Here is a 20630-nt window from a genome sequence, read left to right on the forward strand (position 1 = left end):
ATAGCTTTATTTTATTTATTTTTTTATTTTGGAATTAAGAAGATTTTGCTGCTATTACTGCTACTGTTGATTCTATAGAATCTTGCGCATGCGCCGAAAAAGATCACGCTCCAACTGTCGGAAATTCTTATGTTGGATCATTTGAACTGGAATAAAAGTCGCGTCGAGCTGGAAGTACTATCTTCTTTGGTGATGATCATCCTCATAATTATTTTGGTGAATGAGTTTTTGGAACATTTTTTTTTCAACGACAAAGATTTTTCCAGTCTTTTACTTCACATTAATACTCAATTACTTCCTCTTATCAGTATCGCCATTCTCTTTCTCTTATCTTGACTGGTTAAAATACTCTACTAATAAAGAGTGCTTCGAAATTCATTTGCACAACTTCGAGTTTATATATATATATATATATATATATATATATATATATATATATATATATATATATACTACACATATATACGTATATATACACATATATACATATATATACATAAATATATACATATAGATACATATATATACGTATATACACATATATATATACATATATAAACACATATATATATACATATATATACATATATATATACATATATATATACATATATATACATATATATACATATATACATATATATGCATATATATGCATACATATATACATGCATATATATATACATATATATACATACATATATATACATGCATATATATACATACATATATATACATACATATATATACATTAGGCACCGCCAAAAATGGCCGCAAAATCAAGTTGTTGCTGTTGTTTTTTAAAACGAAATTACATTTATTTAAATCCATTATTTCTGAGTAACTTTTTTTTTCCAGAAAGATAAAACCCTGAATTTTATCATATAGAAAACAGAATAATGTAAAACTTTTTCTACTATTTTTAATTAAATTTTAAATGTTAAATTTTCCCAAAAAGTTAACAATTTACATTTTTTGTCTTGCACAAAAAACGTACTTAAATAATTAAAAAAAAAGGTTTTTGTAATAAATAATTTATTTATTTATTGTCTAAGATTTAGGATGATTTTCTAAGAGAATATGCAAAAATATTATAATATAAGTACCTGAATTTCAAATAATTCCACTTATTCATATAGGTAACCAGATATTTCGCATCGATCTAGAGTCTAGATCAACACTGTTTACGTTTGCGTTTGATAAGAAGAAAACTATGGAAGACCAAACAGGCCAATAAAACTTATTTTTCAGTGACGAAAATTTCAATGTATTATTAAGCTGAGGCTGGCCAGTACCAGATGGGTGACCATTTGTATGAGTTTGCTTTTTAATGTGTATGTGTGTGGGGGCCAGGCTCCCCAAAATGGGGGGGGGGGCAATTTAAAGCAGAATAAAAAAAAATTATTTCAGCGCGTTTGATCCACCGTAGTCGGAAGGCGGCAAACGTTTTCAAACGGGATCGAAAAAAAATGATGCTATTTTTAACACAAAGGGCACAATATTTATCGATTTTTGTTTTGTATCAATTATTCAAAGCATACCCTGTTTAATAATGGTCATGCATTATTCGGCTCGCTAAAAAAAATTGTTAATTTATTTATCAAAAATTTTTAAATGGCTTTTTTCGTATAAATATTTTAAAAAAATTTTGTTTGTTTTGCTTAACTTAAAGTAATTATTTTACTTAACATATTCACCGAATTTCACACTTCAAAACTCAAAAGCGGGATAATTAAACACAATCGAAGTTCTGATATTCAGACGTAAAAATAAGGTATGCAAACAATTTTTTTTTAATCTATAATTCTGTCCCTTACAACAACACAATATGTTTTGTTCAGTTTCAGATGATTATTTTAAGCATATTTGTTCCCACTTCAAAACAAGGGGGGGTTTGTAAGCAAAAATATATATATATATAAATATCGTTTATAAAAAATAAGTACACTGTAATAAAGTTCATTCTTCTAATAATCGCTGAAGATTTCGTATTGATCGGATAATTACCTGATTTTTGGTAGACTTTTAAAAAGACGGTCCGTCAAAAAGTACTGACCTGCCCCCCCCCAGTTTTGGCGGTGCCTAATATACATATATAGTTACATACATATATATATACATATATACATATATATGCATATATATACATACATATATACATACATATATATATACATAGATATAGTTACATACATATATATACATATATATGCATAAAGATATATATACATATATATATATACATATATATATATACATATATATATACATATATAAATATACATATATATATGCATATATATACATATATATGTACATATATATACATATATATGCATATATATACATATACATACATACACATATATATACATGCATATACATATATATACATACATATACATATATATACATACATATACATATATACATACAAATATACATATATATGCATATACATATATACATACATATATATATATATGCATATATACATATATATACATATATATGTATATGCATATATATACATATATATATACATATACATATATATACATATATATACACATACATATACATATATATATACATATACATATATACATATACATATATATATACATATATAAACACATATACACATATATATGCACATATATATACATATATATACATGCATATGTATACACATATATATGCATATATATATATATATACATATATATATATATATATATATATAATACATTCCTGGTAAAAATCATAAGACCACTTAAGAATGTAAGCGTTTACGCATAATATCGAATTTTTAATCAAACAAATGGTTGAAACCATTGCCAAAATGGATAATAGGATGGAAAAAAAATGAAACCTGCTTCATTCGAAACCTTAACCTTGATCTAATTATTATTCTTTAAAAAACAAACATTTTCACCTGGTCAAAATGATAAGACCACTTTAATAAAATCGGCTAGTTTTGAAAAAATGAATACGAAAAGCTTTCTATGTTATTAAAAGCAACTTGTTAGTGGATAAAAAAAAAATCTTACTAAATTATAAATGGCAAAAGAGAAACCATTATCACAGTTTATAGAAAGGGGAGATCTTTGAGCTTAATAGGAGTGGATTCTCCCATAGATCCATTGCAAACGAAGTGAATCGTAGCAAAACGGTCATCACAATTTTAAAAAAAAAATCCAGATCAATATGGGCATAAAGAGTCCAGGTCGACCAAAAAAATCAACCCCATCACTGGATCGCAACCCCATCACTGGATCGCCCCCATCACAAGTCAACAGGGCTATTACTCCTGGATTGTTATTATATGCGCCGTACTGGTATTTATTACTGTTATTCATTACTGTTATTTACTTGCTAAATTTGTTATTTCTGTTTCTTCTTCTTCTTCCCCCGGCACTACTTTTCAATTACCGGACTCTTTTTTTTTTTTTTTTTTTTTTTTATTTATTGTTTTTTTTTTTTTGACTGTTCTCTTTCTCTCCTCTTGTTATACGCCGGCCATGGCATCTGCCAGCTGTGTGCCGACAGTTGAGGTGAAGGAAGGTGAGGTATCAGTTGGATGGACGAAACCACCAAAAGTCAAGATTGACGTGGCAAAATTTGTCGAAGACGCGAAGAAATGCGTAGAATTTACGACGGAAACCGGAATTAAGCTGGAACAACCACGGATACAGGAGTTTGCCAAAAGAACTATTTCTTTGTTTGTAATAGACCGCAAAACTAAGAAATTGATACGGTCAACTAAAGACGTAGTCACAAAATTAATTGCATCAGCAGGATTAAGAGCTGAACGAATAACGAAGTGTAAAGGTTACAACACATGGGCAGCCCTGTTCAAGACAGAAGATGAATGCATTGCTATGACGAAAAAAGTAATAATCACCAATGAGTACGTTCTAAGGATGGAATATTTAGGAAGGCGTAGAACCTACCTCGACCTCAAAAGAAAAGCAAACCCCTCGCAAAGCTCCCCCCTTACCTCTGCCCCATAGACACAAAAATGACATCTCTAGGTTCTCCCTCCAAAAAGACCCCCAAACCGTCACCATTTTGCTCGCCAAACAACACGCCCAAGAACACACCTCCCCCTTCTCCAATGAAAACAGACATGCCCCCTCCTCCCCCCTCAGACAAGAAAAGACAAAGAAGCCCCTCAGTAGAGACCGAATCCAGAAAAAAAAACAACCCTTCTTTAATGGGAAGGATGTATGCAAGATTACGGCGGAGGCAGAAAACATTATGAAATCTCATAGCAAGAAAGACTACAGAAACCTCCTCGCTTTCAAATAATTCCAAAAAAAAAGACATTATTAACCCTGAATTTTAAAGCAAACCGAATACTAACAGTTGTCAGGAAACGCGAGGAGGCCAAAGGACTATGGACTATGCTGGAGGAAGCAAACTCTGCTTTCAATCTTTATCCTCCAGCAGCCTATTTTAACGACAATGACTTAGCCGAGATTAGAAAACGATGTGTTGGACGGGTCCCCATCAAACTCCATCCTTCACTTTATAGGGCAGTTAAACTAACCTTCCCCCTAGACATCGGCGGTCTGTCCCCTGACGGGTCTATCACCACTGAGATGACCACTGGATCATTGGGGACGGCTGTCGGTGTCTTGACACCGTCTATGTTTGATCAGGTTTCCCAACCCTAAGTAACTCAAGATGGCTTCCTTAAGATTAGCTAGTTTAAATGTCCGAGGGTTGAGGGACGCCTCTCGTAAACTTCGAGTTGCACGCGACCTTCAACGCCTTGGTGTGGATATTTGTTGTATACAGGAAACTCACTTCATTCCAAGTGATTATCAGGGTGTGCTCCTTAGAGACTTTCAGCTCTATTCAGCACATTATGATACCCATGCAAGGGGGGTTACCTGGCTAGTTAAGCGCACTCTTGATGCGTCGTGTGAACCTATTTATGCAGATCCAGAGGGAAGATTGCTCGTTCTGGATGTTACCGTAAAGGATGTGGCATTTCGTTTTATTGGGGTTTATGCGCCCAATAACCGTACTGAGCTAGTTTCCTTTTTTCGGCGAATCGAGCCTTTCATGAATTCGTCTCGCCGGTTAGTTTTAGCGGGAGACTGGAACGCGGTCCTGGATCCCGAGTTAGATCGCGGGGTTAATACCACAAGGGATACTAACCAGAACTGGGATGTTAAAGCGTTTCGAGACTTTGTCGACAAGTTTGATCTTGTCGATAAATTTCGGAACGAAAAACCCGGGGATTTAGCATGGACTTGGACAGGTAGACGCGGCTCCGATCCGGTGCAACTTTCGAGTTACATCGATCGGTTCTTAGTTAGGGGAGTCGACTTAGGGCTTTTAGACTGTCCAAGTTTTCATAGTATAGTTTATTCGGACCATAGGCTTGTCCGGGTTCGAGTAAACTTAGATAGTGTTAAACCTAAGATGGCTAGTTACTGGAAGTTCAACACGTCGTTGTTCGATGTGAAGGACTTCCGGGAACAGCTTCTACTAACAATACAGAGGGAATTGACGAGGGCTATCATCGGGAATAAGTGGTGGGGCAACCTTAAAAAAGTCATTAGGTCCTTCGCTGCTGATTTTAGTCGCCGGCTCAACCGTAGTTCCAGAGCAGCGAAAGCGGCGCTAGAAGATAGATTAGAAAGGGCGGTGGAGGAGGGGGATAGTGCTAGCTATACTATAGTTAAGGCTGAACTGGACTCCTTGGATAACAGGGAGGACCAGGGATTATTAGTTAGGGCTAGATTAAAAAGAGCGCCAAACGAGGCAACAAACATGGCCGCGTCACTGCGTGCGGAGGAGTTTCGACGTTCTGCAGATCGACACATCGCCAGTGTCACATTGCCGGACGGACGAACCGTAACTTCAAACGACGGAATCTTGGAGGGTTTTCGGACTCATTTTCAGGAGCTTTTTACCAAGGAGCCCGGTCTGACTATTGAACAGTTTGACACCTATTTAGCTGACTTTTCTCGCCTGGAGGCGACCGAAGCAGCTAGGTGTGAAGGTAGCATAAAAGAGGAAGAAGTCATTGAGGCCTTGAAACCGGTCGGGCTAGACAGGACCCCTGGGATAGATGGTCTGCCCTACGAGGTGTATTTGAGGCTGTCGCCCATTTTTATTCCTTTGCTGACCGTACTTTTTAACTCCTAGTATAGGAACGGGTGCATACCTCAGTACTTTACCAGGGGGATCATTAAATTGTTACGCAAAGATAAAAATGGAGGGGATGGGATAGGTAATTTCCGGCCCTTAACGATGTTAAACACAGAGTTAAAGATTTTGGCCAAGATCTTAGCAAATCGTCTGAAGATTGTCTTACACCGTCTAATAAGTCCTGAACAGACTTGTTCTGTTAAGGGCCGGACGATTAAAGATAATTTGCACACGATACGCTTGATCGTAGAAAAAGTCGACACAGAAGCCGCGCTGATTAATTTAGATTAGTCCAAAGCATTCGACAGAGTAGACCATCATTACCTAGAGGCTGTTCTTCGCTCGGCTGGGGTTGGTCCCCAGTTTCGCTCTTGGATTTGCCTCTTGTATGCCAACCCCGGTGCTATGGTTGAAGTGAATGGGGTGAGGTCGAAACCCTTCATGTTAACAAGATCGATCCGTCAAGGTTGTCCGTTATCCCCAATGTTATATGTGCTGGCGCTTGAGCCATATTTGCGCCAGCTTCGGGTGAATCCGGTCCTTCGCGGGATTACTTTGCCAGGTGGCTCTACCCCGGTAAAGTATACCGCCTATGCTGACGACGTGACTGTGCTTGTAACGAGCAGTGCCGAGATTAGAGTCGTTGACATAGAAACAAGTCTGTATGCCAAGGTCACAGGGGCCATAATTAACTACGTTAAGTCTATTGGCTTACGTATCGGTGCCTGGAGGGGTATGCCCCTTCAGGGACCCTTTGGTTGGGCTGATGGGCCATGCTAGCTACTCGGCGTCTGGTTTGGCCCCGGTCTCCAGCTGGAGAAAAATTGGTCGGAGGTATTGGAAGCGGTCAAGGTCGCATCTCATTTGTGGGCCTTGAGAAATCTGTCTTTGAAGGGTCGGGCGGAGGTATGCAATTCTCATATCTACCCCCTGATCCTTTACGGTCTATCAGTACTTCCACTCCCGGAGACCACACTAGTTGATCTGGTGCGTGCTCTTTTCGCGTTCTTATGGCGCGGAAAGCAAGCCATGGTTACCCGGGAGGTCTGTTACCTGCATCCGTCTGAAGGCGGTCTGGGTATGCCTAGTGTAGAAATACGTAGACACACTCTTAGGCTGATATACCTGGATCGAATGTGTACACCAAGTGAGGGAAACGGTGTCTTCTGGATAGAAGACACTAAGAAAGCCTTTCAGGCTTTGGAGAGTGTGCATTCGGCTGAGGGGGAGGCACACAGGTTGCCCCGAAACGAGTGCCCTTTCTATCGCGAGTGTCGGCAGGCCTTGAGATGTCTTCTACGGGTCAAAGAAAGCCTCTCTGACACTCAGCTGTTGTCTCGCAAGGCGCTATATCGGGCGTTAGTGAGGGGATCCGTTCGAGACGAAAAGATTGAGGAGTTCGGTTTTACGAAGGAGGAGCGCCGCTTAATATGGCCTTGAGCGCCTGGGTCGAGCTTCTTCGATAATTACGAAGCATCACTCACCTGGCTGGTAATACGAAATGCTCTCTGGGTCGGCAAAAGACTTTACGCAGCGGGTTTTACGGAGACACCCAATTGTGTCCGATGCGGAGAATGGGAGGAAGACCTTGATCATGCTTTCTTCCACTGCGCCATCGTTCAACCGTTGTGTGAGTTAGTTGAAGGCTTCACGGTTCGCATGCTGAGCGGGCGTTTTTTTGTGCTGGAGTCGGTTTCCCCGTGCTGCAACTGGGCACCGACCATGAAGAAAGAAGAACGCTATGTTTTTCTGTGTTTACTAGCAGTTATGAGAGGCGTGATTTGGACGACGCGACAGAAGGAGGTTTACGGAGATGAGACCTTCACTGCTCCCCAGCTTGTCCACATTTTCAAATATCGATTGAAAATGCGAATTAAGCTGGAGAAGGTGAAACTCGCTCCTGTGAATTTCAACGACAGGTGGGTGAAAGTTTCGCGACTGTGTAAAGTGAATGGAGCTAGTCTTGAATTTCTTTTTTGAGTGGCTTAGGTTTTTTAAGGATTTTGAGTAACCTGATCAAACATAGACATGCATCGGACCTCCTAGAGTAGGCTAGTTAGGCATTTTTGTTCGATTTTTAACTTAGCTAGAGTATGCATGCTGTCATCGCCCCAATCCCCTTTTTTGGTTTTCCCTGTCCCAGCGTCCCTCGTTTTTTTTTTTTTTGTTTTTTTTTTCTCCCACTTTTGGTTCGATAACCCCCAATCCCGGCCCCTTAGGTGACGGATAAACTGTTTTGCCAGAGATGTAGGCCATTTTTGTTGTGTTTGAATAAAGTTAGTTTTCGTGGGACCTACATCTTTTCGACTGACAAAGCTTTTTATCCGCCACAATTAGTAGTGAGGGGGTTCTTTTTTACTAACCACTTTTTATCATTGTATATTTTTCATCCGATTTTGTAAATAAGATTTTTATCCCCAACCCCCCACATCATGTATATATATATATTTGTAACTTTCGGGTTTAAAGTAGGATGTCCACAGAGTGATTCTGGTATTTTGGTGAAAGAGTCTAGTTAAGTTAACGTTATGTTAGTTAGGTCAACATTAACCCCCACCCCCCTTTTTCGGCCTTGTGCCACATTTTTATTTGTATTTTTGTCAAATAAAATAAATATTAACCCCATCACTGGATCGCTGTATCAGAAGAAGTTTTTAAAAAAAAATCCAGTAAGTCGATTAAAAAGTCAGTAGCAGAATGTAGTCCTAAAACCATCAGAAGGCATCTGAAAATGAAGGGTTTCAATCATTTAAAGCGACTGCAGAAACCACGTCTTCTTGAACAGCAAAAAACTAACCGACTTAAATATGCCGCCAAATACAAGACTTGGGATGAAGAGAAGTGGGAAAATGTAATTTTCTCCGATGAGAAAAAGTTTAATCTTGATGGTCCAGATGGATTTCAACACTATTGGCATGATAAAAATTTATCCAAAGAGACTTTACAACTCTCCATAGTGGAGGAGGGTCTTTAATGATCTGGGGTGCTTTCTTATTAGCTGGGACCCTAAAGTTGCAAGTAGTGAAAGGCCGGCAAACATTATTAAAGTACATTTCAATGCTTGAAAATGCTTCTATCAGGACTGAAGGTCCACGTCTGTATGGTAGAAATTGGATTTTCCAGCAAGACAACGCTGTGATACACACTGCTCGACAAGCACGAGAATATTTTTCTTCAAATAATATAGAATTGTTAGATCATCCAGCATGTTCTCCGGACCTCAATCCCATTGAAAATATATGGGGATGGATAGCAAAAGAAGTGTTCAATTATGGGACCCCAGTATGATTCGATAAAGGAACTTTCTGATTCAGTTTTCAGTACATGCGATAAAATTCCTTCGCAACTGATAAAAAACTTAGTCGCAAGCATGCCGAAGATAATTTTTAAGTAATTCGTAATAATGGAGGCTATACTAAATACTGAGACCCTTTTTAGTAATTTATAATTGCCTTTTGTTAGATAAATTATCAGTGGTCTTATCATTTTGACCAGGTGAAAATGTTTGTTTTTTAAAAATAATTATTAGATCAGGGTTAAGGTTTCGAATGAAGCAGATTTCATTTTTTCCATCATATTTTCCCTTTTGGCAATGGTTTCAACTATTTGTTTGATTGAAAATTCTATAATATGCGTAAACGTTTACTTTCTTAAATGGTCTTATGATTTTGACCAGGACTATATATATATACATATATACATATATATACATATATATATATATATTATATCATGTAACGAGTTCCAACAAGCATATATAGGAGAGACACAGTGTAAATTGAAACTAAGACTTTACGAACACAGAAGAGATATAAGGAATGGTAACGCCCTAAATGCACTCTTTTGCCATTGTGCAGAACACGATCATTCATTTAATTTAGATCATGCGAAAATTATTAAATTCGTGGTAGATAGCGCCTAAAAAAGACTTTTAGAGTCAACACTGATGTTAAATAATACTATTACGCAAAGAAAGGGCTTCTACTATTTATCCCCTAGTATAGGGAAAATAATAATCAAAGAACAAAATATAAAGACAGTTCCTGGTTTATTCATACTATTGTCCCAAACCGTATTTCCTTAAATAATTTAAACAAAATAAAATTAGAGAAAAACAAAGTGTACATAGTTATTTAAATAGCATATTTTAAAAATTGTATATATATAGATATTGAACAACCCAACTTTCCCATACGCACACATTTATAGTTTCCTTCCCGATATGGGTTGGATTGTAAAACTGTTTTCTTTTTACTAACGTATGGTCTATGATCGTTTTCTTCTGCTGCATTTTAACTTTTAATATCCTGAGGATGTCCCCTGCAATAGGGACTAAACGTTAATTACCATTTTATAAATTTATTCGGTTTTTCTTTAATATATATATATATATATATATATATATATATATATATATATATATATATATACTGGAAGGGCATAACAAGGTGCCTTATTTCCCTGATTTTTGTGCAATTTGAATAAATATTTTGAAAGTTATGCTAATTTTTCTATTTTCTGGTAATTTTAAGAGTGTATCACTTTATTGCAACTGTCTAAAAATGTATCTTTTCGGTAATAAAACTATATTCTAACTTCATATTTCTATTTATATGCAATAAAGAACATATCCAGTAACAATATTGTTATGCTCTTCCAGTGTACCAAATGTCACTTCTTTGCGTTTCATAGCAATTTCAAAATGTAAAAAATATTGCCCTGCAATAAAGCTATACACAAGGTTTATATATATATATATATATATATATATATATATATATATATATGTGTGTGTGTATTTATGTATATAAGTACATGTGTGTGTGTATATATATAGGTCTCTCTCTATATATATATATATGTTTATAGATACATAAATATATGTGTGTGTATAGCTCTGTAGTGTATGTAGGAATAAAAATAACTATTAATATTTTTAGTTAAAAGCTCTTATAAGATTATGAAAATAGAGCCCCGTTTGAGAAATAAACTAGCGAAACGCAACATTCACGAATTCCGGTCGTTTTAATACTCTTTTACTGCTGTATTATTATGCTCGCGCTTAACATTTATAAGAGTTTAATTTCCCTTAATTATCGTGTTAATTAATGCTGTCCAGGGTAGCCAATGGAGAAAAAGGTGGCTTTTTAAATAGGTTAGAATCCCTTGATCAGCATAAATTATCAGTTCCTGCACTGATGATTGCGAAATCATGAAACAAAAGCGTCTGTAGGTATATATATATATATATATATATATATATATATATATATATATATATATATTTATATTTGCAGCATGTCGTTATTAAGGCACGTTTGATTAAATACGATAGAGTTTTTACTTCTTTATTTTTCTGTTGATTTTCTTGATCTGCCGAGCATTTTTTTCTCGTTTCAGTTGGTAAGTTGTGTATAAGGTTGCCGGTTGATTTTTCGTCAGCCACTTTTCTCGAACGATTCTAATCCTAGATCCTCGTCAGGAGCAATGTGGTTGTTGTTGAAGAGTGTATTTCTTTCTGTTGCCTTTTTATTTGTTATTAATTTGATTTTGGTTTTTATTTATTGGTTGAATTTTATTCAGTTATTTTGCTATATATATATATATATATATATATATATATATATATACTCAGGATATGTCGCGTGTATCGAATGATTTTGGCGGACACACACACACATATATATATATATATATATTAGTGTTCGGACTATTAATCGGATTTAGCATCGAAAATCGGAAAAATCGAACCTTTTTGGGTATCGAAATTGGTATCGGAATCGAAAAATTGTGTACCTATTTTCCGATACCAAAAACGATTCTTTTCATTATGGTTTATTATTTCATTTTGTTTAAAACAAAACCTTCTTATAGTGGTAGTAATGTGTGTTTTTACGTCTGAGAAAATACATGCACAATTAACACGTGTTTTGCTGTGATTGGGGGAAAAATCAATTTTATAATTTATTATTTAGTGATCTATAAAAAATCAGAATCGGAATCGGTAATTGTATCGGAGTCGGGAATTTATTACGGAATCGGTAATGGTATCATAATCGGAGAAAACATTGGAATTGTTCTATCAATAAGACACATATATGATGAGCATTGTGGAAATAATCTTCCAACGTTATGGAGTGATGAAAAAAGAAATAAACCTAAGGTATCCGTTCATCATCGTTTCGTTTTCATTTCTTAACTTCGTCAGGATAATTGATTTGAAGAAAAAAAAAATGAAATAAAGACAAAATGTTGATGAACATATAATTTTAGTTTATTCCTTTTTCATATCTCTCTCTTATTTCTTTCTTTCCTTCTCTCTCTCTCTCTTTCTCTCCCCCTATATATATATATATATATATATATATATATGCTGAGGCAGAAATAACAGGTGTTTTATTAATTGCTTTTAATCTGTCCTATATTATTAGAAATACATCAAATAGATACCGTTTTTACGCAAAAGATGGCATTTCATTATTTAATAATGAATTGTTTGCGTCAGATAAAAGTTTAAAATAAGCCATAACGTGTTTGCATACGAGTGAAGAGAGATAGGAGTCAGGAAACATTTTCAGCGAGAATTCCGTCTGTATTTTAACCTAACTCGTTGACCTAGTGTTTAGGTAGTGTAGTAAAGTCCCCCGGTCTTTATTACACTATCGGGATACCAGGGTGTGTGTAGCGGGTGTAGTTAGGTACCCAGAAGAGGGGTGTAAACAAGTTGGTAGTAGTGAGGGAGGGAGAATCAAAACAACAGTAGGCAGAGGTGTTAAAAAATATAGTAGGCAGACGGGCTCGAACCTGTAACGTATTCCTATCTCTATCTTCCTTATGTTATGAGTGAAAATAATGTTAGGAAAAGGCTAGAATCCAACTCCGTAGGCAAGTACATAATTGAAATCCTAGGAATGCAGTCCATTGTTAATTCTTTTAGAAATAGCTAAATATTATTTATGTCATAAAAAAGCGATTGTACATTCTTTTAGAATAACTGGATATTAAATATGTCAGTTAAAAGAATGGACAATGCGAGTTTATAAATTAAAAATAGGTTAGATATTGAACACTTAAAACTGGGAATTCTTTATTTGCCAAAAGTGTGATTGTTCAGACTTAAAATACGCGTGAAAAAGTCACGTTGGTCTACGGTATACTTCTGACGTCATAAACAAAGTAATTTCTCAATATATTGAATCAAGAGTTCGAGAATCGAGAGATCACAATCACACACAGTGATAGTCAGTTGGATACTGAGAGTCCTTTAGAGGCGAAGAGTAGAAGAGAGACCATATTATACAAGTTAGTCATACAAGTTTGAATTCCTGACATCATCAATCGGCCGACAGATGAATAAAGAAATCACCATCAATATTTTTGTAACTGTTTGTGTCGTGTCGTCTTTATAACAGAAAAGGTAAATGCGTTTTGTCATTCTTCTCTTAATGAACTTTGTATAACACTCCTCCTCTAGTAATGTGCCCCGACTCTGTCCCAGCTTCGTATTGTATATTTGAACACTATAATTGGAATGCTGCCAGGGCCAGTTGCTTTACTGGAATCAAGGTTCTTGATTAGCTTGGCGAAATCACGCACATATATTTGTATGTTGCATAGCATGTTGTCTTTTATAGGAGGAAATAAGGGGAGTTAATGGCCTTCGTCGCATAGGGTAGAATTAGTTGCAAAGTACTTGGCAAATAGTTTGGCCTTGTCTGATGCTGACAAGATGACCTCGGGTCTATTGATGATGATTAGGATAGAACGCACGCTTCTGCTCAGGATCCTGTTTGCTATTGGCCAAAACTGGTGGGAACCAAGCTGCTGCTCAGCTACTTTGGATTTAACGGACTGAGCATATAGCTCTCTTGCATTTTTTATTACTTTTTTACAATTGTTTCTGGCATCCCTGAAAGCAGCTTTAGTCTCAGTGCATCTAATATGTTGGTAGCTATGGAAAAAGTGATTTCTGTGCGCAATGCCTGCAGCACGTTCTTAGGAGAACTATGGCAAGCTAATCGATTTTTGTTGATTTTTTTGGATGGTCTGAATCGGTCTATGCCTACAATTATCCATTCGGTCAGATTTGATTTATTAATATTATTAACGATCAATATGGATTAAAATAATAATTATTAATATTAAAAATCAATATTTATTTAAATCATTAGTAATAATATAAACAATCAATAGTATTATAATTAATAATATTAATTTCATCAACCAATAATTATTTAAATTATTAATATAAATATTAATAATCAATATTGATTTAAATAATTAATATTAATATTAAAAACCAATATTTATTTAAATAAAAATATAATAACATATTAACAATCAATATTTATTTAAATTATTGATATTGATTTTTACAATCAATATTTTTAAACTATAAATATTAATACAAACAATCAATATTAATGTTAACCTTAGCAACCTATATTTTTTAAAGTATCAATATTAATATTAGCAACCAATATTTATTTTAATTATTAATATTAATATTGACAATCAATACTTTTTTTTAATTATCAATCTTAATATTAAAAACCAATATTTATTAAATTATAATTCTTGATATAGACAATTAATATTTACTTAAATTATTTATATTAAAAAGCAATATACATTTGAATTCTTTATATTAATATTAGCTACTAATATTTAATAAAATTGGTTATATTAATATTCAGAATTAATATTTTAAGTAATTAATATTAACAATCAATACTCATTTAAATTATTAATATTTATATTAACAATATATATTTATTCAAATTATTAATATTAACAGTAAATATTTATTTAAATTATTAATATTAGTGTTGGTTGGTTGGTTGGTTGGTTGGTTGGTTGTTTTTGCTTTACGGTATATCAACCCTTTTCGGGTTATTTAATGCCGAATCCAAAGATTTTGAAGAAAAATGTTTTAATAGAATATATTTGTTGTTTTCAAGTCGGTTTCTATTTAACCCATAGTTAGGACTCTAATAGGTACTACCACTCCGGGTCAGAGTGGACCTGGGAGCAATGTTAATTAAAGGGTGCCTCCACACTCCCAAAAGCCCGCAAGCTGGGGCCTCACCACTGGATATAGTTTAAGGTCATATCCAGGACTTAATATTAGTGTACCGCAAGGTAAAATTCCAGGCTGAGAAACTGGCGCGGTATATCCTTCTCTCGAGGGTAGATGGTAAGCCGTGGTAGGCAATCCATCTAGTGCTGACGTCACGATAAAAAACACCCTTGAAAGCCCTGGCTATCAAGGGTATTTTTATCAAGGCGTGGTTGCAAGTATTCAGCTACCGACAAGATGTGGTATTATCAAGGCGTGGTTGCAAGTATTCAGCTACCGACAAGATTTGGTATTATCAAGGCGTGGTTGCAAGTATTCAGCTACCGACAAGATTTGGTATTATCAAGGCGTGGTTGCAAGTATTCAGCTACCGACAAGATGTGGTATTATCAAGGCGTGGTTGCAAGTATTCATCTACCGACAAGATGTGGTATTATCAAGGCGGGGTTGCAAGTATTCAGTTACCGACAAGATGTGGTATTATCAAGGCGTGGTTGCAAGTATTCAGCTACCGACAAGATTTGGTATTATCAAGGCGTGGTTGCAAGTATTCAGCTACCGACAAGATTTGGTATTATCAAGGTGTGGTTGCAAGTATTCAGCTACCGACAAGATTTGGTATTATCAAGGCGTGGTTGCAAGTATTCAGCTACCGACCAGAGGTAGTATTATCAAGGCGTGGTTACAAGTATTCAGCTACCGACAAGATGTGGTATTATCAAGGCGTGGTTGCAAGTATTCAGCTACCGACAAGATGTGGTATTATCAAGGCGTGGTTGCAAGTATTCAGCTACTGACAAGATTTTAATTACACTACAAACTCATGTAGTGAGTTAAATCTCTGCTCCAGCCGAACTGAATGGATGGATTAATATTAGTATTAAGTACAGTTCTAAACAAGAACTTTCCTTTAATGAAAGATAATTGTTTCTAGGTGAAAACATTAATGTATGAACTCTAAAAACAACCAAAGTGAGAAAAGTCTCCTCAATTTAGAAACTGTATTTTTAATGTGTATGAACTGTGAGTATTTGATTGTTTATATACTGTTTTTTTATATATTAACTGTTCACAAATATGCCAAGAAGTCCTCTTGTGTGAGACCGTGTGAGCGCGTCAATGATCCTCGGTACAGCATCTTACATCTCTTCGATCGCCTTATAGCGACAGCCTCTAGAGTTTTCCTTGATCTTAGAGAATAACCAAAAGTCACAGGGAGCAAGGTTTGTATTTTAGGGAAGGTGGGGAATTATCTTGATGCTCCTCTCGGTAAAATAGTCTGGTTTGGTGGACGTGCATTCGCGCAAATCTTCCGCATTTTCTGTTCCTCGTAAATAATTGCATGTACAGTTCCCACGCTGACAGCAAACTATTCACTTATTGTCTCTAAAGACATACAGCGGTCTTTTGCCCTGGAAATCTTTATTTGGCCAATCAACCTTGTTCTTCTGATTCCCTTACACCTTCCACAGCTCTCATCACTTCTCATTGGCTCACTGCCTTTCTGGAATCTCTTCTGCCACTGAAAAACTGATGCTCGATTAATGCAAGATGGTCCAAAAGCAATACAACGCATTCCATACGTTACTGTGGCATTTTTTTACAAATCTAAAACAATATTATTGCAAAGAGATCTTTTAAAGTATCTACACGTGCGGATTACATTTTTGAAATTCATCAGCTGTGACAATCATGCTTTAGTAGGGTGTATTTCAATGTCTGCTATAATTGTACATTTAAACCTGAAATCATAAATCATTGGTCATCATAATCATAATCATTGGTCACACTAACAGGGTTACGCCTCGCTGACAGATGCGACAATTTTGAAGATGGGAAACAATATAAGCTAAGTTAAATTAACAAATCCTAATATTACCAAAATGGCAACTGCTTTTTTTTTTTCTTTTCTTAATTTTGACAAATGTATTTTAACTATATGCGCATATATTGTCTTTAACTCTTTGCTTCCATGCGAGTCGTTTGTTCTATTACTTTATTTTTTATTTATTTATTCACTTTGTTTATTTATTTCTCTTTTTGCTTTTACCAACTGTATACCTTCTCTTTAAATGTTTTTATTTAATGCATTTTAATTACATATGCGTAAAAATGGTCTCTAACACTTAGTCCCACGCGAGCCGTTTTTATGGTCAGAAGAACTCTACTCGATAACGAATAGCCTATGCAAGAATATAGAAGAGCTAGGACCACCTTTCTTTCTACTATAGAAGACAGAAGTTTAACCTAAAAATAAAGAACAAAATAAAAAAGTAAAATTACCATACACATGTGCGCACTATAAATAGATATAAAATCCGGGGAAAGGAAGTGAAGCCGTCACACTAACAGGGTTACGCCTCGCTGACAGACGCGACAATTTTGAAGATGGGAAACAATATAAGCTAAGTTAAATTAACAAATCCTAATATTACCAAAATGGCAACTGCTTTTTTTTTTTTTTTTTTTCTTTTCTTAATTTTGACAAATGTATTTTAACTATATGCGCATATATTGTCTTTAACTCTTTGCTTCCATGCGAGTCGTTTGTTCTATTACTTTATTTTTTATTTATTTATTCACTTTGTTTATTTATTTCTCTTTTTGCTTTTACCAACTGTATACCTTCTCTTTAAATGTATTTATTTAATGCATTTTAATTACATATCCGTAAATATGGTCTCTAACACTTAGTCCCACGCGAGCCGTTTTTATGGTCAGAAGAACTCTACTCGATAACGAATAGCCTATGCAAGAATATAGAAGAGCTAGGACCACCTTTCTTTCTACTATAGAAGACAGAAGTTTAACCTAAAAATAAAGAACAAAATAAAAAAGTAAAATTACCATACACATGTGCGCACTATAAATAGATATAAAATCCGGGGAAAGGAAGTGAAGCCGTCACACTACCAGGGTTACGCCTCGCTGACAGACGCGACAATTTTGAAGATGGGAAACAATATAAGCTAAGTTAAATTAACAAATCCTAATATTACCAAAATGGCAACTGCTTTTTTTTTTCTTTTCTTAATTTTGACAAATGTATTTTAATTATATGCGCATATATTGTCTTTAACTGTTTGCTTCCATGCGATTCGTTTGTTCTATTACTTTATTTATTTATTCACTTTGTTTATTTATTTCTCTTTTTGCTTTTACCAACTGTATACCTTCTCTTTAAATGTATTTATTTAATGCATTTTAATTACATATGCGTAAAAATGGTCTCTAACACTTAGTCCCACGCGAGCCGTTTTTATGGTCAGAAGAACTCTACTCGATAACGAATAGCCTATGCAAGAATATAGAAGAGCTAGGAGCACCTTTCTTTCTACTATAGAAGACAGAAGTTTAACCTAAAAATAAAGAACAAAATAAAAAAGTAAAATTACCATACACATGTGCGCACTATAAATAGATATAAAATCCGGGGAAAGGAAGTGAAGCCGTCACACTAACAGGGTTACGCCTCGCTGACAGACGCGACAATTTTGAAGATGGGAAACAATATAAGCTAAGTTAAATTAACAAATCCTAATATTACCAAAATGGCAACTGCTTTTTTTTTTTTTTCTTTTCTTAATTTTGACAAATGTATTTTAACTATATGCGCATATATTGTCTTTAACTCTTTGCTTCCATGCGAGTCGTTTGTTCTATTACTTTATTTTTTATTTATTTATTCACTTTGTTTATTTATTTCTCTTTTTGCTTTTACCAACTGTATACCTTCTCTTTAAATGTATTTATTTAATGCATTTAAATTACATATGCGTAAAAATGGTCTCTAACACTTAGTCCCACGCGAGCCGTTTTTATGGTCAGAAGAACTCTACTCGATAACGAATAGCCTATGCAAGAATATAGAAGAGCTAGGAGCACCTTTCTTTCTACTATAGAAGACAGAAGTTTAACCTAAAAATAAAGAACAAAATAAAAAAGTAAAATTACCATACACATGTGCGCACTATAAATAGATATAAAATCCGGGGAAAGGAAGTGAAGCCGTCACACTACCAGGGTTACGCCTCGCTGACAGACGCGACAATTTTGAAGATGGGAAACAATATAAGCTAAGTTATATTAACAAATCCTAATATTACCAAAATGGCAACTGCTTTTTTTTTTTTTTTTTTTCTTTTCTTAATTTTGACAAATGTATTTTAACTATATGCGCATATATTGTCTTTAACTCTTTGCTTCCATGCGATTCGTTTGTTTTATTACTTTATTTATTTATTCACTTTGTTTATTTATTTCTCTTTTTGCTTTTACCAACTGTATACCTTCTCTTTAAATGTATTTATTTAATGCATTTTAATTACATATGCGTAAAAATGGTCTCTAACACTTAGTCCCACGCGAGCCGTTTTTATGGTCAGAAGAACTCTACTCGATAACGAATAGCCTATGCAAGAATATAGAAGAGCTAGGAGCACCTTTCTTTCTACTATAGAAGACAGAAGTTTAACCTAAAAATAAAGAACAAAATAAAAAAGTAAAATTACCATACACATGTGCGCACTATAAATAGATATAAAATCCGGGGAAAGGAAGTGAAGCCGTCACACTAACAGGGTTACGCCTCGCTGACAGACGCGACAATTTTGAAGATGGGAAACAATATAAGCTAAGTTAAATCAACAAATCCTAATATTACCAAAATGGCAACTCCTTTTTTTTTTTCTTTTCTTAATTTTGACAAATGTATTTTAACTATATGCGCATATATTGTCTTTAACTCTTTGCTTCCATGCGATTCGTTTGTTCTATTACTTTATTTATTTATTCACTTTGTTTATTTATTTCTCTTTTTGCTTTTACCAACTGTATACCTTCTCTTTAAATGTATTTATTTAATGCATTTTAATTACATATGCGTAAAAATGGTCTCTAACACTTAGTCCCACGCGAGCCGTTTTTATGGTCAGAACTCTACTCGATAACGAATAGCCTATGCAAGAATATAGAAGAGCTGGGAGCACCTTTCTTTCTACTATAGAAGACAGAAGTTTAACCTAAAAATAAAGAACAAAATAAAAAAGTAAAATTACCATACACATGTGCGCACTATAAATAGATATAAAATCCGGGGAAAGGAAGTGAAGCCGTCACACTAACAGGGTTACGCCTCGCTGACAGACGCGACAATTTTGAAGATGGGAAACAATATAAGCTAAGTTAAATTAACAAATCCTAATATTACCAAAATGGCAACTGCTTTTTTTTTTTTTTTTTTTTTTTTTTCTTTTCTTAATTTTGACAAATGTATTTTAACTATATGCGCATATATTGTCTTTAACTCTTTGCTTCCATGCGATTTGTTTGTTCTATTACTTTATTTATTTATTCACTTTGTTTATTTATTTCTCTTTTT

Source organism: Euprymna scolopes, chromosome 19 (assembly GCF_053919585.1).
Source record: "Euprymna scolopes isolate OS-2025 chromosome 19, ASM5391958v1, whole genome shotgun sequence".
Lineage (NCBI taxonomy): Eukaryota > Metazoa > Mollusca > Cephalopoda > Sepiida > Sepiolidae > Euprymna > Euprymna scolopes.